The sequence below is a fragment of the Lactuca virosa genome, chromosome 5 (assembly GCF_052849685.1).
Source record: "Lactuca virosa cultivar CGN04683 chromosome 5, Lactuca_virosa_CGN04683_v6, whole genome shotgun sequence".
NCBI classification, from domain to species: domain Eukaryota; kingdom Viridiplantae; phylum Streptophyta; class Magnoliopsida; order Asterales; family Asteraceae; genus Lactuca; species Lactuca virosa.
In genome coordinates, this window is record NC_136430.1 from 181,389,177 (window position 1) to 181,411,405 (window position 22,229).

The 22,229-nt window shown below is 30.1% G+C and overlaps 1 pseudogene across 1 annotated transcript; it reads left to right on the plus strand.

Annotated features, from left to right (window-relative positions):
* Positions 1-4,448: 4,448 nt before the first annotated feature.
* On the plus strand, positions 4,449-16,378 carry LOC145112934 (putative cyclic nucleotide-gated ion channel 9; annotated as a pseudogene). Its single transcript, XR_013710681.1, has 4 exons — positions 4,449-5,425; positions 5,893-5,967; positions 8,417-8,530; positions 15,646-16,378. The product of XR_013710681.1 is annotated as a putative cyclic nucleotide-gated ion channel 9 (transcript).
* The last annotated feature ends 5,851 nt before the right edge of the window (positions 16,379-22,229 follow it).

Here is a 22,229-nt window from a genome sequence, read left to right on the forward strand (position 1 = left end):
CCAAAATTAAATATCATCATAACTTATCTTTATTGATGTGATATTTCTTTGACGTTAAAAAAAAAAAAACTGTATATATTGACAAGTTTTTTTGTGTGGTAAAAGGTCAATTTTTTTACGTAAAATGAAAAATAAATTAGCGTCTTAACTCATTATGCATATTTAAATATCTTAAATACCATGACATTGTAGCCACCTATTTAAATAATTATTAACCACCTATTTAAATATCTTAAAGTCCTTAACATTATTTTTTTTAGAAACGGCAAAATATATTAATAGAACCCGAAACCTAGCAAGAAACTAGGCAAGGGCAAAACAAGAAAACAAAAGAAATAGTTTTTAAAGTTATTACATATGGGAAAGAGGGGAGGAATTCCAATCTATCCAATCACCAGTAATACCATTACCTCTACACTTGAGCCATAAATATGTTAACGATTTGATGTTATCAATCCCCGTGGATGTTGTGGTAGCAACTCCACGAAATAATCTGTCATTCCTGGTTTTCCAAAGACTCCATATCAATCCGTAGCATATACATAGTAGTTTAATACGTTTCTTGGGGCATCGACCCCATGAGGCTGCAAATTGAAGTAGGTCACCAACATTATTGAAATTTGTTTTTTTATTCCGCACCATTCGAAAATTTTATCTCTTATATAACTTGCGTATGGACAACCGATGAGAATGTGATCAGCGCATTCATCTCCTCCGATACATGAGCTACAATGTGTTGAATCGATATTCATGCCACGATGTTGTAGTGCTGTAGCAGATGGGATACGACCTTGTGCAGCTCTCCAAGCGAAACAAAGTACCTTAATGGGGATAATCTTACACCAACTGATCTGCAAGAGAATGATGGATTGATGTGAATTTAGGTCTATTTTCCGCCTGAGAGCTTCCCAGTATATCTTCCATCTGGCGTTAACAAGCATATCCGTTTGTCTTGTTCGGGTTGTATTTGGCAAGAAGCAATCTCCCGATTTAACCTGTTAAATTCTATGGATAATCCTGCGTTTAAAGGGCAAGATTTCCATTCCCAGGAATTACCAATATTTAAGATTCGAGAGGCAACAGAGCATGTTTTACACAATTCTAAATCATAAAGTGAAGGATATTTTGATTTTAATTTCTCATTATTCAGCCAATTGTCTTGCCAGAACATTGTGCTTTCTCCTGATTTGACCTCCAACTTGAATATGTCGTTGAGAGTAAGTCTAGCTCCATGAATATCTTTTATAGTCCCTGCAATGTTTTTCCAAACCCCAGTAATAGTTTTCTTTGAAAGATAATCATAAGGCTTGTTAGAAAGAGTGTGGATACCTATTATTACTTGACTCCATAGTGCAGTCGATTCAGTTTGCAAGTGCCACCACCATTTTACAATGAGACCCACGTTTAGTGCACGTATTGAGCCAACACCTAATCCTCCACTTTCTTTCGGTGCAGTTATTTTATCCCATGATACCCAATGAATCTTGTTTTTCCCCTCCACTCCACCCCAAAGAAACTTTCGACGAATTTTTTCTAGGGTGTCAATCACGGTAGTTGGTGCTTTGAATATGGACATGTAGTATGTAGGAAGATTGCCAAGAACAGATTTGATTAATGTTAATCTCCCACCAAATGATAATGTTTTTGATTTCCATGAAGAGAGCTTTGAATGAAACTTGTCTATAATTGGTTTCCAATTTTTGACCAAGTTCATATTAGCCCCGATCGGGACCCCAAGATAAGTGAATGGTAGAGAACCAGCTTCGCATCCAAGGATATTTGCCCAGTTGGAGGTTTCAACACTCGTAGCTCCAATACCAAAGACTTTGGATTTAAAGAAGTTGACTTTGAGCCCCGAGGATGCATGAAAGCATCTTAGAATGCGAGTCAAGTTTTTAAGATTGGATCGAGACCATTCTCCAATGAATAACGCGTCATCAGCGTAAAATAGATGAGAAATCATTGGTCCATTACCAGAGATATTGATCCCTTTGAATATTCCTTTTTCAACCGCTGTTTTGATGGCAACATTTAAACCTTTCATTGCGATTATGAATAGAAATGGAGAAAGGGGATCACCTTGACGTACACCTTTGCTAATTTCGAATTCTTTGGTAGGTGACCCATTGACTATAACTGAAGCACGAGATGATGATAGACAACCCTGAATCCAGGACCTCCATTTATTGCCAAATCCCATTTGTGATAGCACCGAATCGAGATATCCCCAATTAAGAGAATCAAATGCTTTATCGAAGTCAACTTTGAACAATAATAATCGCTTCTTAATTCGTTTTGCCCAAGCACAAATCTCACTGACGACTAGTGGTCCATCTAAAATGTTGCGTCCCTCCACGTAAGCTGATTGAACATCTCCAATGACCCCTCCAATAACCTTCTTCAATCTAAGAGCTAAGATCTTAGTGATAATCTTATAAAGACATCCGATGAGACTAATGGGACGATAATCAGATAGGGTTAGCGGATCCTTGATTTTCGGTGCTAGAGTTATGAAGGAAGAGTTACAACCCTTGGATAAGGTACCATAATCCTCAAAATGTCGAATGAGTCTCATCACATCTTCCGACATAGTGCCCCAATATTTCTTAATGAACTTGAATGTGAATCCGTCGGGTCCCGGGGCCTTATCACTGCCACATGCCCAAACTGCATTTTTAACCTCTTCTGGTGAAATTGGTGCCTCAATTCTGATTGCATCCATCATAGAAATCGATTTGAAATGAGGGTTAATTAGTTTTGGTCGAGATGAGCATTCTTCCATGAACTTGCTTTGAAAGAATTTGAATGCTTCGTTTTTTATTTCAGAGACATCCGATGTCCATCGTCCATTGATCGACAAACCTGATATTCTATTCCTACTATTCCTACTATTGATGTGACCATGAAAAAATTTTGTATTTTCATCTCCGTCAATGGTCCATTTGATCCTAGCTTTTTGTTTCAAGTCTGCCACCATCATTCTTTCAAGTTCGAGTATCCTCTGAATCCCATTACTTCTATTTGATAGTTCATTGCTAGAAAGAATGCGGTATTCTGCTTCTTTCTCAAGTGATGCAACACTATCCTTCAGGTTGATTAGCTCATGCTTTTCTTTTTGGTGATTCACTTTCCTCCATTGCTTAATTGCCTCGTTTACATGTCGCAGTTTGGCTGCTAGATATTTATCGGCAGTGCCATATCCCGAAAAATTTCCCCAGGCTTGTATAACTGTTTGGTCGATCCCATCAATTAATAACCATGAATTGAAGAACTTGAATGGAGCTGGACCAAAATCTAACGCGTCTTGTTTAAGTGTAATTGGGCAATGATCAGAAAGTTCACGAGGGTGTGCCGTCACAATTACGCCAGGGAATGCAGACATGAAATTCGAACAAACCAGAAACCTATCTAGTTTGCTTAATTTGGCGTCAACACGTGTCATATACGTGTATCTCTCACCACCCATGTTAAACTCTTGTAGGCCGGCCTCATGTATGAATCTGTTGAAGGCGGATGCACTAGAAGGGCGGAAATGAGAATTGTATCTTTCTTCTTTACATCTTACAACATTAAAATCTCCGAATATTATCCAATTTCCCGGTTTAGCTACTTTGATTCTGAGTAATTCACGGTTGTTATGTTTAGTAGAATTAAATATCTTAAAGTCGACGACATTATTAACTAATTAAGTGTTGTTATATTTATTATACTCATATATATATTAATTACCAAAATCCGTTTGTGAGGCAAATCACTATTCATCTCAACTTCTATTCCTATCCGTCGATTGTGTTGTCATCTCCTTTTCTTTTTCTATGATGTTCCCACGATTTATATTTTTTTTTCTATTTCCAAATCGAGGTTTACTAAACCCAAATCATATTATATATTGTCAAGCATGCATTATTAAATGTAAAACAATAGTTTTTGGAAATAGTCATTTAGGTTATGGTCATAGAAGATTTTCATATTTATAATCTTTTCCCCTCATTTAATTTTTATTTAACAGTTTTTACCCCTGATAATTTTAAAGTTAAATTATTGGTATTTTATACATTACGATTTGATCCCCTATTATATTTTAAAGTTACACTTCGACCCCTTACATATTTTTTTAATAATCTTTTTTTTTATCAATTTCTTTAGGATACAATTTCAAGTCTTATTTTTGTCCGTCTCCTTCGTACATAATTATTTGTATCCAAATTTTATTTTGATATTTTTATGCTCCAGTTTATATGGTTTAATCGTCTCCATGGTATGTATGGTGTCGATCTGCGTTTTTGAACATACTGGGGCTTCCGCAGCATTGTGCGGACGGTCAAAATCCTAGTTTAATTTAAATATAAGAAATCAACTATGATTTTTTATATTTGAGAGAGAGAGAGAGAGAGAGAGAGAGAGAGAGAGAGAGAGAGAGAGAGAGAGAGAGAGAGAGAGAGAGAGAGAGAGAGAGAGAGTTTTTGAAAGTTAAAGCGTAATTGTCTCCTAATTTTCGTCGATAAATAACAAGATGGCTGTCCTAGAACCGTTTGATTACCTCAAAATAAAACTAGAAGCTATAAAATCTGTGCAACGAACAACTTTTCTGAAGAACATCTCATTGGGGAAGGAGGATTTGGGAAAGTCTACAGGGGAGAAATTGTACATTCAATGGGGCATACCACTGTTGCTTTGAAACGTTTAGATCGTTAAACTTGGACAAGGAGACTCTGAGTTTTGGAAGGAGGTTGTTTTGCTGTCAGTTTACAAGCATCGAAATATCGTCTCCCTCTTAGGGTTTTGATATGAAAATGACGAGAAGATCCTCATGTACGAGTACGCATCTAGGAAAAGTCTCGACACGCATCTTGACAACGAGGATCTAAGCTGGGTTAGACGTCTTAGAATATGTATTGGGGGGGCTCGCGGACTAGCATACCTTCATGATCCCGCTGGGACCTAACAAAGAGTACTGCACCACGATATTAAAAGTTCCAACATCTTATTAGACGAAAACTGGAACGCCAGAATCACAGATCTTGGTCTATCCAAATTTGGTCCAGCTAATCAGTTATACACATTTGTTGTGTCCAACAATATTGCAGGCACGCTCGGGTATTGTGATCCACTGTATTTTGCAACTGGGATACTAACAAAGGAGTCTGACGTTTATTCCTTTGGTGTGGTGTTGTTTGAAATTTTGTGCGGGAGGTTGTGTTTTGGGAGCCACAATGCATCTCAATCATTTATTCAGATGGTACGAAAGCATTACAAAAAGAACAACCTAACTAAAATTATTTGGACTAGTATAAACCACGAAATACATCCTGTTTGTTTGGAGGTGTTTTCTACTATTGCTTATCAGTGCTTAAAGAGTAACAATGGAAAACGGCCAATAATGAACGAAGTCGTCACACAACTTGAAATTGCCCTGGAATATCAAGTAAGTTTTTATTCCTTCTCGTTTTTCATAGTCATCTTGAAAATATAATTAAACGGAAGAAAGTAAATCTTTAATAAGAGTCCAAAGTAGACTAAAGAAAGAGAATGAAAAATCATTATTAAGAGTCCTAACTCGTCCCACAAATTAATCTTTGATAACATGTGCTGGTGTTAATAACCAATGACCATGCCGCAACAAAAAAAAAAAAAAAAAAAAATAGGCTGTTTATTTCTTATTGTTCATGTAGATAATTTATAACAGTACCAACAAACTCAAAATTATTGTCTTTTACACCATTATGATCTTGTTAAATTAGAAAACCATGCGATATCCGAATGATAGCTAATTGGAATTATAAATTGTTTATAGATTCCATGTAGGTTAATTTGCAGGTCTTGTGTGTGTACAATTTATTTATTATCTGGTTTAGTTTGTTGTATGACTAAATCCACACAACCTGTTAACAGCTTTCAACGGCTTCAGTGTCAACACACAGACACCAGGGTAAACCTCAGCCAACTTTTCAAAAGCTCAAAGAAAAGGTTCGTTGATAGTTTTTTTGGTTGATATATAATTAGTGCCTGATTAAATGTTAATATTGTTGAAATAAAGGATAATCTCCACAAAAATGATTCAAAATTAATGATTAAATCATAAAAAATAGTTCTAAATATAAAACTCAAGAAACCTGGCAAAAAATTTCAATTTAGCCTTTTTGACTTTTTAAACACCTAATGGTAATGGTAATGGGACCAAGTCGTTAAAATTTTCAAAAATAATTAGACTTTTCTACAAAAATTTTCAAATTTTGTATATAATGTATAAACGTATTACAAAATCTCTAGATAAATCGTATTATTTCCGAAAATTTAACAATTAAGTCCGGAAAAAATAATTTAATAGAAAATTTCAAAAACGCAACAAGTTTTCTCACCTAAACCCATTTTAACCCGTTCAACAGGTCATTAGACCAAATCATTAATTTCCAAAAATAATAAGACTTTTCTATAGATTTTCTCAAAAAAATTATATATATTTTATGTAATTTTATATATTTTTTATAATATTTTTATATTTTTAACATATTTATGTATTTTGTTTAAATTTTTTAAGTTTTTTTACATGTTTTGTTTTACTTTTTTATGTATTTTAAATGTATAAATGTATATATTACGTATTTATCAGAACTTATAAAAACAGTTAGGCACATGTATGTATTTTTGTATACTTTTCACGTATTTAAATATTTATTAAAGTTTTTTATATACTTTTTTAATAAAATTTTATGTATTTTAAATATATAAATATAGTTTTTATGTAGTTAAATATATTTTTCAAATTTTTTTAAGTATTTTAATATATTTTTGTATAGATTTTTTTACGTATTTAAGCATTTTTTTAAAGTTACATTGTAAACTACATATTAGAACTTGTAAATAAGGAAAAATAATAATTAGTGTACTTCAAATAAACATTTTTCGAAAACAATCCTTAGCGATCAACGTCATTTTTGCAGTTAAAAATCTTCCATTTTTCTTTAATTTTGTTTGTAAATGAACAAAGTTTAGGGATTTTTTACTTATTCTTTTTATATATTTATTTATTTTTATGTTATATATATATATATATATATATATATATATATATATATTACTTATTTTTATGTATTTGTATGCATTTTTAAGTATTTTGCGTGCTTTTTATATATTTTTTTTGTAAGTATTAATGTAAATTTTAAGTTTCTAATATACAGTTTTTTAGATTTTTTTTTTGTATATTTTAAATGTTTAAATTGACTTATTATATATTTATGCATTTTAACATACTTTTATGTATTTTAATATATTTTTTCATGTATGTATTTAACATTTAAGTATTTTTCATGTATTTAGATATATTTTTTAGGTATTATTTTTGTATTTTTTTTACTTTTTTACATATTTATATAGTTTTTTACAAGAAGTTTCATTGTACGTTAATTATTAGACCGAATAAACGAAGAAAAAAACAATATAGTATTTCAAAAAAAAAATTATAGGCAGTCATTAGCAATCGATTCATTTTTGCATGCAAATTATTCAATTTTTTTTTCTTAAATTACGTTTGTAGATGAACAAAATTTATAAATATCTTAATTACTGACAAATAAATTACTAAACTTTGTTCATCTACAAAACTAAATTCAAGAAAAAATAAAAAAAATTCAACTACAAAAATGACGTTGATTGTTAACGCGTGTCTTTGAAAAATGTTTGTTTTCAAGTATTGTAGTTCTTTTTTTTTTTCTTCATTTACAAGGTATATTAGTTCGTTTACAATAAAAGTTAATATAAAATACATAAATACGTAAAAAAATTATAATAAAATATATAAAAATTCTTAAAAAAATAAATAAAAAATAAGTTTATATAAATTTAATATACATAAAAATATCTAAAAAATAATATATAAAACTTAAGAAAGTACATAAATATGTGAATAATAATATCAAAACACATTAAAATACTTAAAAATTCATATAAATACGTAAGAATTACTTTTATGCATATAAAAAACATCAAAACAAAAAAAAATAACTATATAATAAAAACCTAAAAGCACATACACACGTAAAAAATATATTAAATACGTAAAAAAATACTTGAATATATATAAAATACTTTCATAAATTATATATAAATAAAAAAAATTAACAATTTAGTCATACAACCTATTGAATGGGTCAAAAGTTTTAAAACAAATAAATTTTTTCTTTTGTCAGTTTTCTGGGTTTTTTAATTTTAAACCAGAATTTTAGACTTATTCATAGTATTTTTCAGAATAATAGGATCTTTAGGGAGAATTTACTAATATAAATGTTTTCTTCCTTGATTCCAAATTGTTATTTACTCGGAAATAATAATAAAAAATGTATAAAGAAAAACATCTGATTATTTTATACACTTAACGTAAATGATGTTTTGATTTTTTTTTCTTAAATTTCCATTTCAGTTTAATATCACAGAACAGTTGAGACGGTTAAAACCTCGTCCGTTGAATGAGAATTTGGTTCTAAACGTACCCAAGGATCTTAGACGTCATATTTGTTTTTATTTCGTCAAGAAGGTGATTTATTATTAATTTAACTTAGCCCTACTAACTCACATATGTAACGAAAATCAGTGCTACGATAGTTTTAGGTTATATGGAAAACAAAAAACCCTAAAAAAACCTAAAAATGCATAAAAAAAATACTTAGACATCACAAATATTTTTTTTGATTTTATATTATGAAAATTCGCAACTTTTTATGCATTTTCGCTGAAAATGTTTTTGAAAAAAAAAACAAAAAAAATCGATTTTTTTCAGCAAAATTTCTAAAAAAACCTGCGATTTTATGGTATTTAAATTCAAAAAAAAAAAAACTTGATGTCTAAATATTTTTTTAGGCATTTTTATGATTTTTAGGGTTTTTTTGTTTTCCATATAATCCTACCCTCTATATATATATATATATATATATATATATATATATATATATATATATATATATATATATATATATATATATATATATATATATATATATATATAATGGTTTTTTTTCAAAAATTTTTGCAGCGAATTTAATGAAAAAGTAGTGATTTTTGTATATATATAGTCAAAAAAAGGTATGTGACTTCTAACTATTTTTTTTATGCATTTTTATTATTTTTAGGGTTTTTAGCTTTTTCCATAGAACATAAACCTATATATATATATATATATATATATATATATATATATATATATATATATATATAGAGAGAGAGAGAGAGAGAGAGAGAGAGAGATAGATAGATAGAGAGAGAAAGAGGGAAAAAAAAACAGTATCATGTGAGGAATCTTTTTTAGATGAGAACTCGGAAAGACACCATAAAAAATTGAAAAAAAAATACAAATCATAAAATCGAGCATAGTACTTTATTGGAGAGAAAAAAATTGAAAAAAAAATTGTATCATTAAAATTAAATCATGAATCATGGATCATTTTTATGATCCATGATTCATTTTTATGATCCATGATTTATTTTTCATGATCCATTATTCAATTTTAATGATTCCAAATGTTTTTACCAATTTTTTTCTCTCAAATATATTATTATGCTCGATTTTATTATTTGTATTAATTTTTAATTTTTTATCAATTTTTAAGGTGTCCTCATGAGTACTCATCGTATAAAAAGTTATTATCGGAACCGGACCCTATATATATATATATATATATATATATATATATATATATATATATTATTTCTTTTAATAAATAAGTGATGAAAATAATATTCAATTATTTCATTTATTTCGTATTTGTAACATACCAAATTTTCATAAAAATTTAAAACTTTGTCAAATATCCAAAAACCATTATTTATTACAAAATGTTTTCAAAATAGTTCATATCAGAGAATCCCGGAAATCCAAATCATAAAATGTGAGGATGTGTACGGTCACGCTTTTGCCTTCCCGCGATCATCTGAAGTACCTGAAACAAAATCCACAACTGTAAGCTTGAAGGCTTAGTGAGTTCCCCCAAAATACCAACTCCATACAACCAGAACAATATCATAACAAACAGTATGCATACAGAGTCTACAGTGTGACTGGACCGCTTCGCCGGCCTTAGCCTATCTGGCCCACTCTCAGAACCTTCATCATGTCTGGACCGCCCTACCGGGCCTTCAGCCTATCTGGACCGTTCTCTGGGCCTTCGGTCTGACTGGTACGCCCCATTGGGCCTTTAGTTTATCCGGGCCGCCCTGGGTCTGTTAGCCTTCAGCACAAAGCAGGACCACCTCAACCCACCCGCAATCACACAATCAACACATAGATATCAAACGCTAGCTAGCATGCACAGACAGTCATACGGATCTAACAGATCACTAATCATAGCATCATCCTATATACCAGGATACAGATCTAACAGATCATTAAGCATAGCACCATCCTATATAGCAGGATGGAGATCTAACAGATCACTAAGCATATCATCAAACGATAAACCAGGATTCAATACATAAAGGGCCGACCTTGGTGTCGTAGACCTTGTCAGTATAGTGAGAAGAACTCACCTCACAAGTAGCATTGGATGATAATGTCAATCTCCCAAGACACAGCTCCAAACTCAACTTCCTACAATTCCCTTATGACCAACTTCATTAAAATTCCAAAATGCCAAAGTACCCTTAAAGTCAAACTTGGTCAACCATGGTCAAAGTCAAAGTCAACAGTCAAGGTCAACAGTTGATGTTGACTCAACTCGTCGAGTGCATCTTCTGACTCGTCGAGTCCCTTCATATCTCAAAGGATCGGGAAAAACTCGAGACAACTCGGCGAGTTACTAGAGCAACTCGTTGAGTTCTTCAATGTTCATAAACCGAGAAAAACCCAACCAACTCGCCGAGTTATCTAACCAACTCACTGAGTTCACTCAGAATCCAGAGAGCGGAAAACCCTATCCAACTCGTCGAGTTGGATAAGCAACTTGTCGAGTTCCTTCATCCCTTTTCTCATTAAGACGCTTTTAAGCAAAACTAAGGCTCCAAACTGTAGATCTAGACTTTTAAGTCTGAGATACTACATAAAGCTACAAGTTTTACGTCCATGCATGCATTAAAGAGGCTATTTTGCTAAAACGAGGCTTAACAAGGTGTTTTAGGCATGGAAGTTGGCCAAAGCTTGAGTCCTTAGGCCTAAAGAGGCCTAAAGGAGTCCACATCTGAAGCCATGTTCACATGACAAGCCCAAATCCGAGAATGACTCCAAGATGTACCAAAAATGACTATTTTCTTTCATGAGAAGAGATCTAAGCAATGGAAGGTCAATATAGCAGCTTTATACCTCAAGATGGCTGCTACAACAATGCCAAAGTCGGATCTATAGCCTCTTCCTTAAGTTATGCTGAAAGACCCCTTTCATACTTAACATTATCATAAAGTCAAAACATGTTACATGCATATTCATAATTATAATTTACATCAGTTGTCTTATTACAAAAGCCTGGATACAAACCGACTAACAAGGTTTTTTTACAAAGTTTCATAAAATACATAACTACCCAGGGATTTATAACATATATATACATATACATATATGTATAATAAGTACAAACGTAGTAACTTCAACTACTCTAAGTTTTCCAACAAAACATGAATACTGTGGATGCTTATCACCTGAAATAGTTAAACACTGAGAGGGATAAGCGGTGACGCTTAGTTAGTTCAACAATAGATACAATATAACGTTATGCCCTATATATAACAATATGACAAGAACAAAAGAAACGAGGGACAACAAAAGCATATGTGTATCATATGAAAGGCTTTCCATATCAACCAATGATTAGATTCAAGGATTTACAATCAATGAGATACAACAATTTAGGATCATAAGCATGATATAAAACATAAAAACTCCAACCTAAGTGGCACAGAAAATACAATTTCTACTTATCATTTTGCTAGCATATACAGGCTTTCAGCCCTACCTAGCCCAATGCCAATACCAAAGTGATACGAGTCATGCTCTACATGGCCAAAGGCACAAAGCCAATACCAAAGTGATACAATACATGCTCTACATGGCCAAAGGCATGAAATCCAATATCAAGAAATAGCCACTTAAATCAATAACACAGGAAAGCACATTGCACATATAACACATAACATACAATTGTTCCTATATTGAACTCACCGTGAAATAACCGAATGTTGCGATGAAATTACCCCTTAAGTGCGTTTTTGCCGGTAGAATCTAACTAGACACTGTCAGCAGTTAGCCATCGTCGGCTCAGGAAAATAGCTCAAAATCAGCAATACGAGAGAGAGGGTTGCGTTTTTGTGTAAACGGAAACAAGAGGGCTGGCCCTCTATTTATAGGTTGAAATTCGACATTCACGTCATGAACCATATATGTTCACGTCGTGAGTTTGATCCTAGTCAGCTCGTAGGCTTGCCGCGTGTCTTCTAGGCTTGAGAGGTGTCGATCAACTACTTCACGTCGTGAGTTCTAGTTGCTCACGTTGTGAGCTTGGTCAGACCTCGAAGTATGTGTTCCAAACTTCAGAAATTCATATCTTCCGTATACAAACTCCATTTTGACGTTCTTTGTATCCACACGTAGGTGAGACCGTGCTCTACAACTTTCGTTTAGACTCCGTCGGCTAATTTTGACTTTATTTTTAAAGTTATATTTGTAATAGGCCGGGACAGGAAAAGTCCATTAAAAATTCATAACTTCTTTATTCAACATCTGTTTTCATCTGTCTTTTTACCATTGAACTACTATTGACGAGATCTCCGATTCTCATTTAGGTTGAGTCGGCTAAACATTGCTCGATCTATAAACCGAATTTCGGGTTGTACACTGTTATGTCGAATCTTTAGAAAAATCATAACTTCTTCATATGAAGTCAGATTTGGACGTTCTTTTTATGCACGCTCTCGGTTTAACGTATACTACGATTTTCATTTAGATCACTAAGGCTATAAAATATTTTATTGTAAACTTACTTTTTACGTCGTATAGCTTTGTGAGGGTTTTGTCGCAAAACTTTGATAGGTCATAACTTTTCACTCGGAACTCCGTTTTTGATGAGGTTTTCGCCTATATGTTTCTAACAAAATAATTTACAACTTTCAATAACATCAGTTTTACTTATTTCCAACTTAAATGTTATATTTTTGTTAATTTCGATAGTTGACTTTTTTATCGGAATCACATAAGACTTCCCATCACTTCCAATACTTTCCGAATGATTCTAAACATAGTTTTACTTCAAATCTCATAAAACTATCTTGTTAGAACTCAACGCTCAAAACCATATATTATTTAATAATATTCGTTTTTTAAACTAACAAACATACAAAACACGATAACTGAACAAGGTTATTAACGTGTATGTTACATATGCACTCACCACTTCAAGCTTCTTCAAGAAATGCACCAAACACACACTCTTTAGCCTTATACACACTTAAAATGGAAGGTTAGCTCGATTAGGGTTTGTTTATGGACGATAAGATGGTAAGGGAGGCTGGAGAGAGGACTTAAGGTCCTTTAAATAGGGTGCAAACATTAAAAATTAGGGTTTTCATGCACAACCTCAACTCGTCGAGTTAGTGTTCTCCAACTCGTCGGGTAGGCTTCATAATCCAAGCGGCCTTAATAGTTTGTACATGGCGAGTTAGGGCCTCCCAACTCATCGAGTAGACTTCCTGAATTGCATAAAATCCCTAGAATTTCATTCTGGAAATCGGGATGTTACAGTATTTTAGATTTTTATTTTTCCAAAATGAATGTTTAGAATTGGATATATATATATATATATATATATATATATATATATATATATATATATATATATATATATATATATATATATATATATATATATGTTGGAAAAAGAAAATATACCCTTAAAGGTATATAAGCTTAGCTACCCAAACTTATCATAATACATCGCTATGTTTGGTATATTCATTATAAAGTTTTTAACCTTCAACACCCGACTTGATTTACTTTTAAAATTTTCGAAATTTCACTATTATCTTCCTCTTACATCACATATTTTTGCCGAACACCTGCTACGCTATATATAATATACTTGAAAATGAAAATTATGTAAGAGGATTGTAATGTGAAATTTATAAAAATATTGGTAGTAAATCAAGTTATAAATTGAATTATAAGAACATTAGATGATTACAATTTATATATGATATAAAACAACGTAGTATGGTGATTTGAATATTTAAGCTTATATACCATTAAGGGTATATTCATTTTTCACAAATATATATATATATATATATATATATATATATATATATATATATATATATATATATATATATATATATATATATATATATATATATATATATATTAGGTTACATTTGTTTGAAGGAAGTAATTTTTTGTAAGACATAGGTACGAAATGCTAACCATTCATTTTAAAAAAAAAATTAATTCTAAAATGCAAAATAAATGGAAAATTCAAAATATTTTTTAATATTATTTTCGTAGCTTTTTTATTAAAAAACTAATTTTTTTTAAATATATGGAAAAGGTGTGAATTTTTTGAATATTTATGTATTCTACTATATGTTATACTATAAATATTTAAATATAATTATAAAAACATTCTAATATTATAGCAGAATTCATAAAATATTCTTATAATTTACTAGAATTGTAGAAATACACTATATATTCTACTGTTCACCTAAAATTATGTTAGAATTTTTGACATAAATTAATTAAAAAATTGATAATTTATTTATATATATATATATATATATATATATATATATATATATATATATTATTTTGTTTTTTGATATAAAAAAGGACTGAAACATCATGTTTATAATAAAAAATAATTCGTAATTTTCATTTATGTGAGTTTTAGAATTTCTTGTTTAATTTTTCATCTTTCTACACATTTAAAATTTTGATATTTATCATATTTAAAAAAATTAATAAACTTTTATTATATTCTTCATCATCTAAAACTGGTAGGATGTTTTGTAGTAAAGATAAGTAAGAGAATATTTAGTTAAAGAGAATCTCTTTTTGACAATTGTTATTTTAAATGTTTTATTTAAATAAAATAACATGTGCTAGTATATTATTTAATTTATATTTTTATTTTATTTATTTTGATGGTTCAAAAATTTTATTTTAATTTTTTCTTTTAAAAATTGAATATATTATTTATTATTATTTTCTATATGTTTTAATTTATTTAAAACTAAAATATACGTTGTTTTCTTAGCTTTCCAGAAAAATAAAATTAAATATATTTTTAAATATTATGAAATTATAAATATTATCATATTGTTCAACAGTTAGCAATTTGTTTATAAATATTAAAAATTTATAATGAAACGTTAATTTTAATATTTTGACGTTTTGTTCTAATACTATTTAATAACGTTTTTTTACATGTTGTTTGCTTTCAAGTTATATTGGTGCACAAACAAAGATCAAGCTTTAAAAAAATAAATATATTTATCCGATTAAAAGGCTATAATTCAACCAGGTTCTAACTTTAGAGATAAACATGTTTTCATCTTAATTGTCATCATTGTCGTCTATATTGTTTTTCTCTATACATACTTATCTTGTCTACCTTTATATTATAAGCCTACTTTTATATTTTGTTAGAAATTACGTTCCTTGTTCCGATTGGATTGTAGGTTCCATTTTTCAAGAGCATGAATGATAGGTTCCTCGATGACATTTGTGAACGACTGAAGCCACATTTATTTAAAAGAAATACATTCATCATACGTGAAGGAGATCCAGTCTATGCATTGCTTTTCATTGTGCAAGGTCGTATCCAAAAGAAAACCACAGACTGGTGGACGGAAAGATTTCTAGAAGAAGGAGACTTTTTCGGCGATGAGCTTCTAACTTGGGCAGTTGACAGTAAAATCAGTGCGAACCTACCATCTTCCACTCATACCTTGAAGGCTTTGAAAGAGGTGAACGCATATGCCTTAACAGCCAATGAATTAAAATTTGTTGAAAATCAGTATAGTCGGGGGTCACTATAAACATATAAAACACATTTTCCGATTTTACTCACCACAATGGCGAGCATGGGCAGCATACTTCATTCAAGTAGCATGGCGGATACATTGCAATAGGAAAGTTTGGGAGCTGGTTAGGAAACAGGAAACTGAATCAACCACACACAACGTTATAGGTAGTGCTACGAGTTTCGCCACCAATGCCCTTCATGGAGTCTACCATAATCAATATGAAAAGTTTGATAAGGAAATGCTGAAATCACAAAAGCCTCTAGAACCATACTTAAATTATGATTCTGATTAGTTATAACTTGATATCCTGCATGATATAATTAGAGTTTATATAATAATAGGGTTTTTTTGTTGCTAAATGGTGAGTCCATATGTACCCCTTATTATTTAGTGTATTCTTATTTAATATTGTTTTTAATTTTTTTTCTTTAGTCTATTTTGTCTTTTGTTCTCTCCATTTTACTAATATTATTTGATTTATTCATTATATATATATATATATATATATATATATATATATATATATATATATATATATATATATATATATATTAGCCGTTTACCCGCACTAAGCGACGGATGTAAATAGTTTTTTCATAAATTAATTTTAGCATACGATTAATTCTTTTGCATGTGATATCCATCTGGATAATGTCACATTGATTTGGTCATGGGTGAAAACCGATTTCGTAAGATAAATACCTACATTTGGAAATTATTTGTACTTGAGTTTTATTATTTGTTATCGTGAAACATAATCAAATTGGAAATTATTTTCTCTTCAGCTTAAATTGGAATATGTCATCTTGAGACATACAGACAATGATTATTTTCAATTTAACGATTAATTTGCTTTAAACATGTTATATTAAAAATAAGACTCAATTATTGGAAGGTATCTCGTCACTTTTGTGTATATTGAGTATATGTTTTTATATGTCAGATCCATTCCATCGAAAATAAATCATTTTTATTTCAAATGTTCAGTCAAGAACCAATAGAAACAAAATCAACAAAACCATATAAATGATTAATAATATTATAAAATCGTTAGGTACTATTTAGTTTTTCTTATTGTCTTAAGAATCCACAAAAAATGGAATCCTCAAGTATGAATTTCTAGATGTTTTTTTCTATAGTAAAATACAACATTTGTACATATATTCCATCAAAAACCATCATGGCCACGTCTCATTAAATTAGCAAATTTGATATGACAGATGTAAGCTAAACTTATAAAACTTAATAGAAAGTTAACCCATGATATAACTTATAAAAACTACGTCATATAATTCATATGTTATTTGCTGTAACTTTATTAAAAAGGAAGGCATACTATCTCGTCCCGTGTCTTTATTAGTATTATTTTTATATTTTATAATGTATAACAAATATTTAGTATATTTAATTAATTACTATAGATGTTTATATTAAAGATAGAAAAGATGAATAACTTCAATATTTTCCCATATTGTAATTGCATTAAAAAATCAATATAAGTTAATTTTTTAATACTTTAAATCAAAATCAGTAAATATATGACCTATATTAAATTGTTTATCAAATCATAAAATATAAAATTATTTAAAAATTTTAATAATTATTAAGTTTTTTAATTTTATTAGGTTTGAAATTTCAAAAATCGAATATAGTACCGAGGAATTGTGAAATGATGAAGAAAAAGTAGATGATAGACTATATAAGGCTAAGGGGAGTGGTAACACTCTTAACACCTTGTCATGTCAGCTTTTTGATTGTCACCTCATTTTTTTCCATTTAGCACATAATGTGGTAAAGAGTGGTAACACTCTTAGCACTCCATTTTTTTATTTTCTTTTTCGAATTTAATTTAATTACTTTATTTTAATAAACAAACATTTTTTAATGCTACACAAACATTTTTTTTATTTAATTAATATGTCATAAGTTTTTTTAACGAGACACTCATATTAAATAAAAACAATTACAATAACTTAAAACAAGATTTTATTTATGTTATTGTTGATTACAAAACTCAAACACATAAACAAAATGCCAAACTTTATTTTGCACAAACGAAAGATATTATTTAATAACAAATTTATTAACATAATTTCTAATTGTTTAACAACTAAAGACTAAAGTAATTCAAGCCTAATAGCTAACCCATTAATGCCCCCAATGATATAAAGCCTTTAAAAAATACCTAATCTCAATTTCTTTTTGGATATGTGGACGGCAGCGAAGGAAGAACCAGGCATGCGACTCTTTCGTTGAATTTTGGAAACATTAATCCTATCTTCCTTCTCATCTTCTGTAAACAATCACAAATGGATGGTTTACAAAAATATTCCTCATTTTCTTGGTTTATCACTGTATGTTTCATCTGCCCTGCAAGCACCAATCAAATTCAACCCTCACTCTCGCTCTCTTTTCGCCAAAATTGTAACAAGGCTCTGGTGGCGACCCCCTTAGCGAGAGCTAGGGATGGTGTTCATTGATCACTGGCGAGCCCGGTGGCGACCCCATTCCTCTTGGTCTAAGAGAAAAATGAGATAATAGGTCTCCTTCAATAGATTAATAGGCGGTTTTTTCCGCAAACCTATTTATATTAATAGGAATAACTTTTTTTTTCCATACCTATCTTATGTTGAATACTAAACATAAGAATTTTACTAACGTCGAATTTTTATTTTTTTTTTCAAAACCAAATTGTCTTTCTTAAATAGTTATTGTTTACGAAAAAAATTTATTGCAAATGGGTGGTTAAATATTTAACTCCATATTTTTATTATAATAGATTACTTATATCTCTTTCAAATCCAAGAAATACTTTAATAGTCTTCAACAACGTTTTGAAGATAATTATTTCCTAATTTGGAAATTCGTAAATAATTAAAGTTTTAACTATTGCTATTATATACTCCCTCCGTCCCAAAATCAACACCTTACTATTTAGTTTGTCCCAAAATTATTGTCCGCTATTAAAAATAGATTACACTTTTACCATATTACCCCTAACATTTAATAAAATAAACTTGAATAATTACAAACACACATTTTCCATTGGTTTTAGAAAAGGGCAAGACGGTCATTTTACTCAAAAATACAAAACTAATGATTGTTTTTCTTAATCTATATGTTTTTTGTCTTTCGACAATAATTTTGGGACGGAGGAGGGAGTATAATAAATATTATCTTAACGTTAAAAAGTTAATCGTAACTTTGAAACAAAAATTATTAACATTTTCAAAAAACCATTAACATTCACATCTTACGATTACCGAAAAGAAAAACAAATAACCTAAACATTTTTATCTAAATTTATATGTACTTTTGCAATATGCTTTTATATTTATATTATAAGATAATTTTAATGATAAATTTTTATATTAATAGTAAACATCTGAATAATCTCAACTTGTGTATAAGCCTCTAAAAGCTTGGTTGACATTGTACCATTTTGCTACATTGTATATATTTTTTTTAAATAACTTTAACTGTAGACATATTACTATTTAATTATCACATGGCCCTTGAGAATTTTTTTAAACTTGATTAAACAGTTTACTGAAAATGAAAAATGAACCAATAAGACAAAAAACAATATATCATAACCTAAAAAGATTGATTCACATAAATATGAAACATTACAATAAACTTTAAACTCTAAATCTTATTTAAAAAGTGGGTATGTTCAAAACAATCACCAATCTTTTAATATTATATCTGTATAACAATGAAAAATTTTCAACATCACAAAACTCATTTACATTTAAAATCAGATCTGCAACGCAAACATTTATCTTGAACAAAAACATAAGAAAATATGTTACATACAACAAGTATGTTACTAATTAAGATTGAAACCAAAGAGAAGCACAAACCATAACGATCGATTCCAATCATGTATATATCATTTTAGTGTGTATCTTTCATCTCAAACCTGGAGATGGCAATTTCCTGCATGCTTTCAGGTCCAAATAAGCTTTACATATTACTTCCACTCTTTAGAAATTGAAAGATTTTTCAACTATCCACTGTATCTTTCTTCTCAAACCCAACAGATATTCGAAACTTCTTCTGATCTTCCACTTCAAGCCAACCGACTATAACCCAATTTTCTTACTAAACCCCGACATATCTCTTATTCTCAACCTAATAAAATTTCATCAAAAAAAAATTAGATTCACTTGGGCATTATATCAAACCGTTGGAGATCTAAGTTGAAAGTAGAAAGAAGTACCTGGTGATGGCGTCGAAGAGGAGCATGGGAATGTGATGATTGTGAGGGGTTTGGAGGAGAAGGTGGACCGGTTACATCAACATTGTTATAGAAGGTGGATTAGATGTCGCCATTGATGGTGGTGACGACGACGGTGTCCGACACATTAGCTAGGATGGAGAAAAACAGTTTTTTGTTTCACATTTCTAGACATTATGAGCCATAAGCTACACATATAACATGCAGGGAAATATCTGATGGTCAGCCTCATCGATGAGGATGGAGAAAAACAGTGACGGAGAGAAACTCCGGTGCAAATTGAGAGATAAAGAGAGTTTTTAGGGTTTAGAAATTGTGAGTTGGAGATAAATGGACAGGAAATAATGGGGTTTGTGTTTGTTCCCATGAGTTTGTATTCGTTAGATCAATTATACATTATAGTCATCCGTTGGATCGGACATGTTGGCAATCCATGTGGATAGATATGTTGTCAATCCGTGTGAGTTGAACATGGGAATAAAAAGGAATGCAGGAAGGGGTTGTACAATATGTTTTTTAGGTTGTATTTAAGAGTTTTGGCTTATAAAACATGTATCTTGTGCATAAAAACTTGTGTTTAAGAGTTTTTGCTTATATGCTTTATAAGTATATATATATATATATATATATATATATATATATATATATATATATATATATATATATATATATATATATATATATATAATATAATACTTATATTATATATATATATATATATATAAACTAGCCGTTTACCCGTGCCAAGCGACGGGTGTGCAGAGTTTTTTTTCGGCTATTAAGTTTCATTAGAAAACATTGTGCTTACAAGTAACACGTGATGCGTCGAATAATACATTTTTACTATTAAAATGCATATGGGTTTAAGGATGAGAGTTTAGACCTGGACCGGAACCGGTTAGGACCGAATAAGTATATCCAGTTTGGTTCCCCGATATGTAATTTAGGTTTAATCAGTCATCGGTTCTATCGGGTCAGTTCTATCGTTTATGGCCTCAATCAGTTCTACAAAATCGGAACTGAGAATGTGAAAAAATTTGTTTTCCCTTGTCTGGTGAGTATGGACGTATCACACAACACAGAAGATAATAATAATAATAATAATAATAAAAATAATTAAATAAATAAACTTCTGATCACATACGACACGAACTCAAAGTCTCTACAATCGACTGGATCACCAATTTGTTTGATATTTCTTATGTAAGACTAATATGTTGCAAAATATGTGCTTGAATAAAGCTTTTTTTCTTAGACTTATATGGCTTATATTTAAATTATAAGAATTTCATTGATTGTATGAACATTTTGCATGAACTAACTTATAATTACAAAAGAACAATAGTCCATTTAGTTTATGAAAAGTACCAAACAACCATTAACCTTAAAAAGAGTACGAAAATAAAAGGCGGCAATTTAACATATATATATATATATATATATATATATATATATATATATATATATATATATATATATATATTTCCAAATAGAAAAATTATCGTTTATAACTTCAAAGAAAATGCCCCCACCTTCTGCCGGTGGTTTCACAATTATTGCTTCTTCAGTGTAACTTCTTCGTAGATTTGAAGGTGACATTAATTTTGTACGCAAGGGGGTCCAACAAAAGTTGTTGGAGATTGATTCCAAAATTGAAAAGAACAAACCGATAAAAGAAAACAAAGCGACATTAGTAGTAAAATTCAAACTGCTATGGCTTAAAAGAGAGAAACTCAAGAAAAAATGAGTAAAAATAAAGATAACTAAAGACCTATTACAAACAGGAGCTCAAAGTAGAATTGATCTAGCTCCTTCTCATCATCTTCTGAATAACCTACAAGCAGATAAGATGGTAAATTATCTTTCTTGATAAATAAAATAAGCAAAGAGCTTTTGACATCGACTGCAGTTTTAGGGGGCTGAGTATGGTTTAATCTATCTATCCACATCATAGCAACATACTTCTATTCTTTACCAATAAATGTAAGTAAAT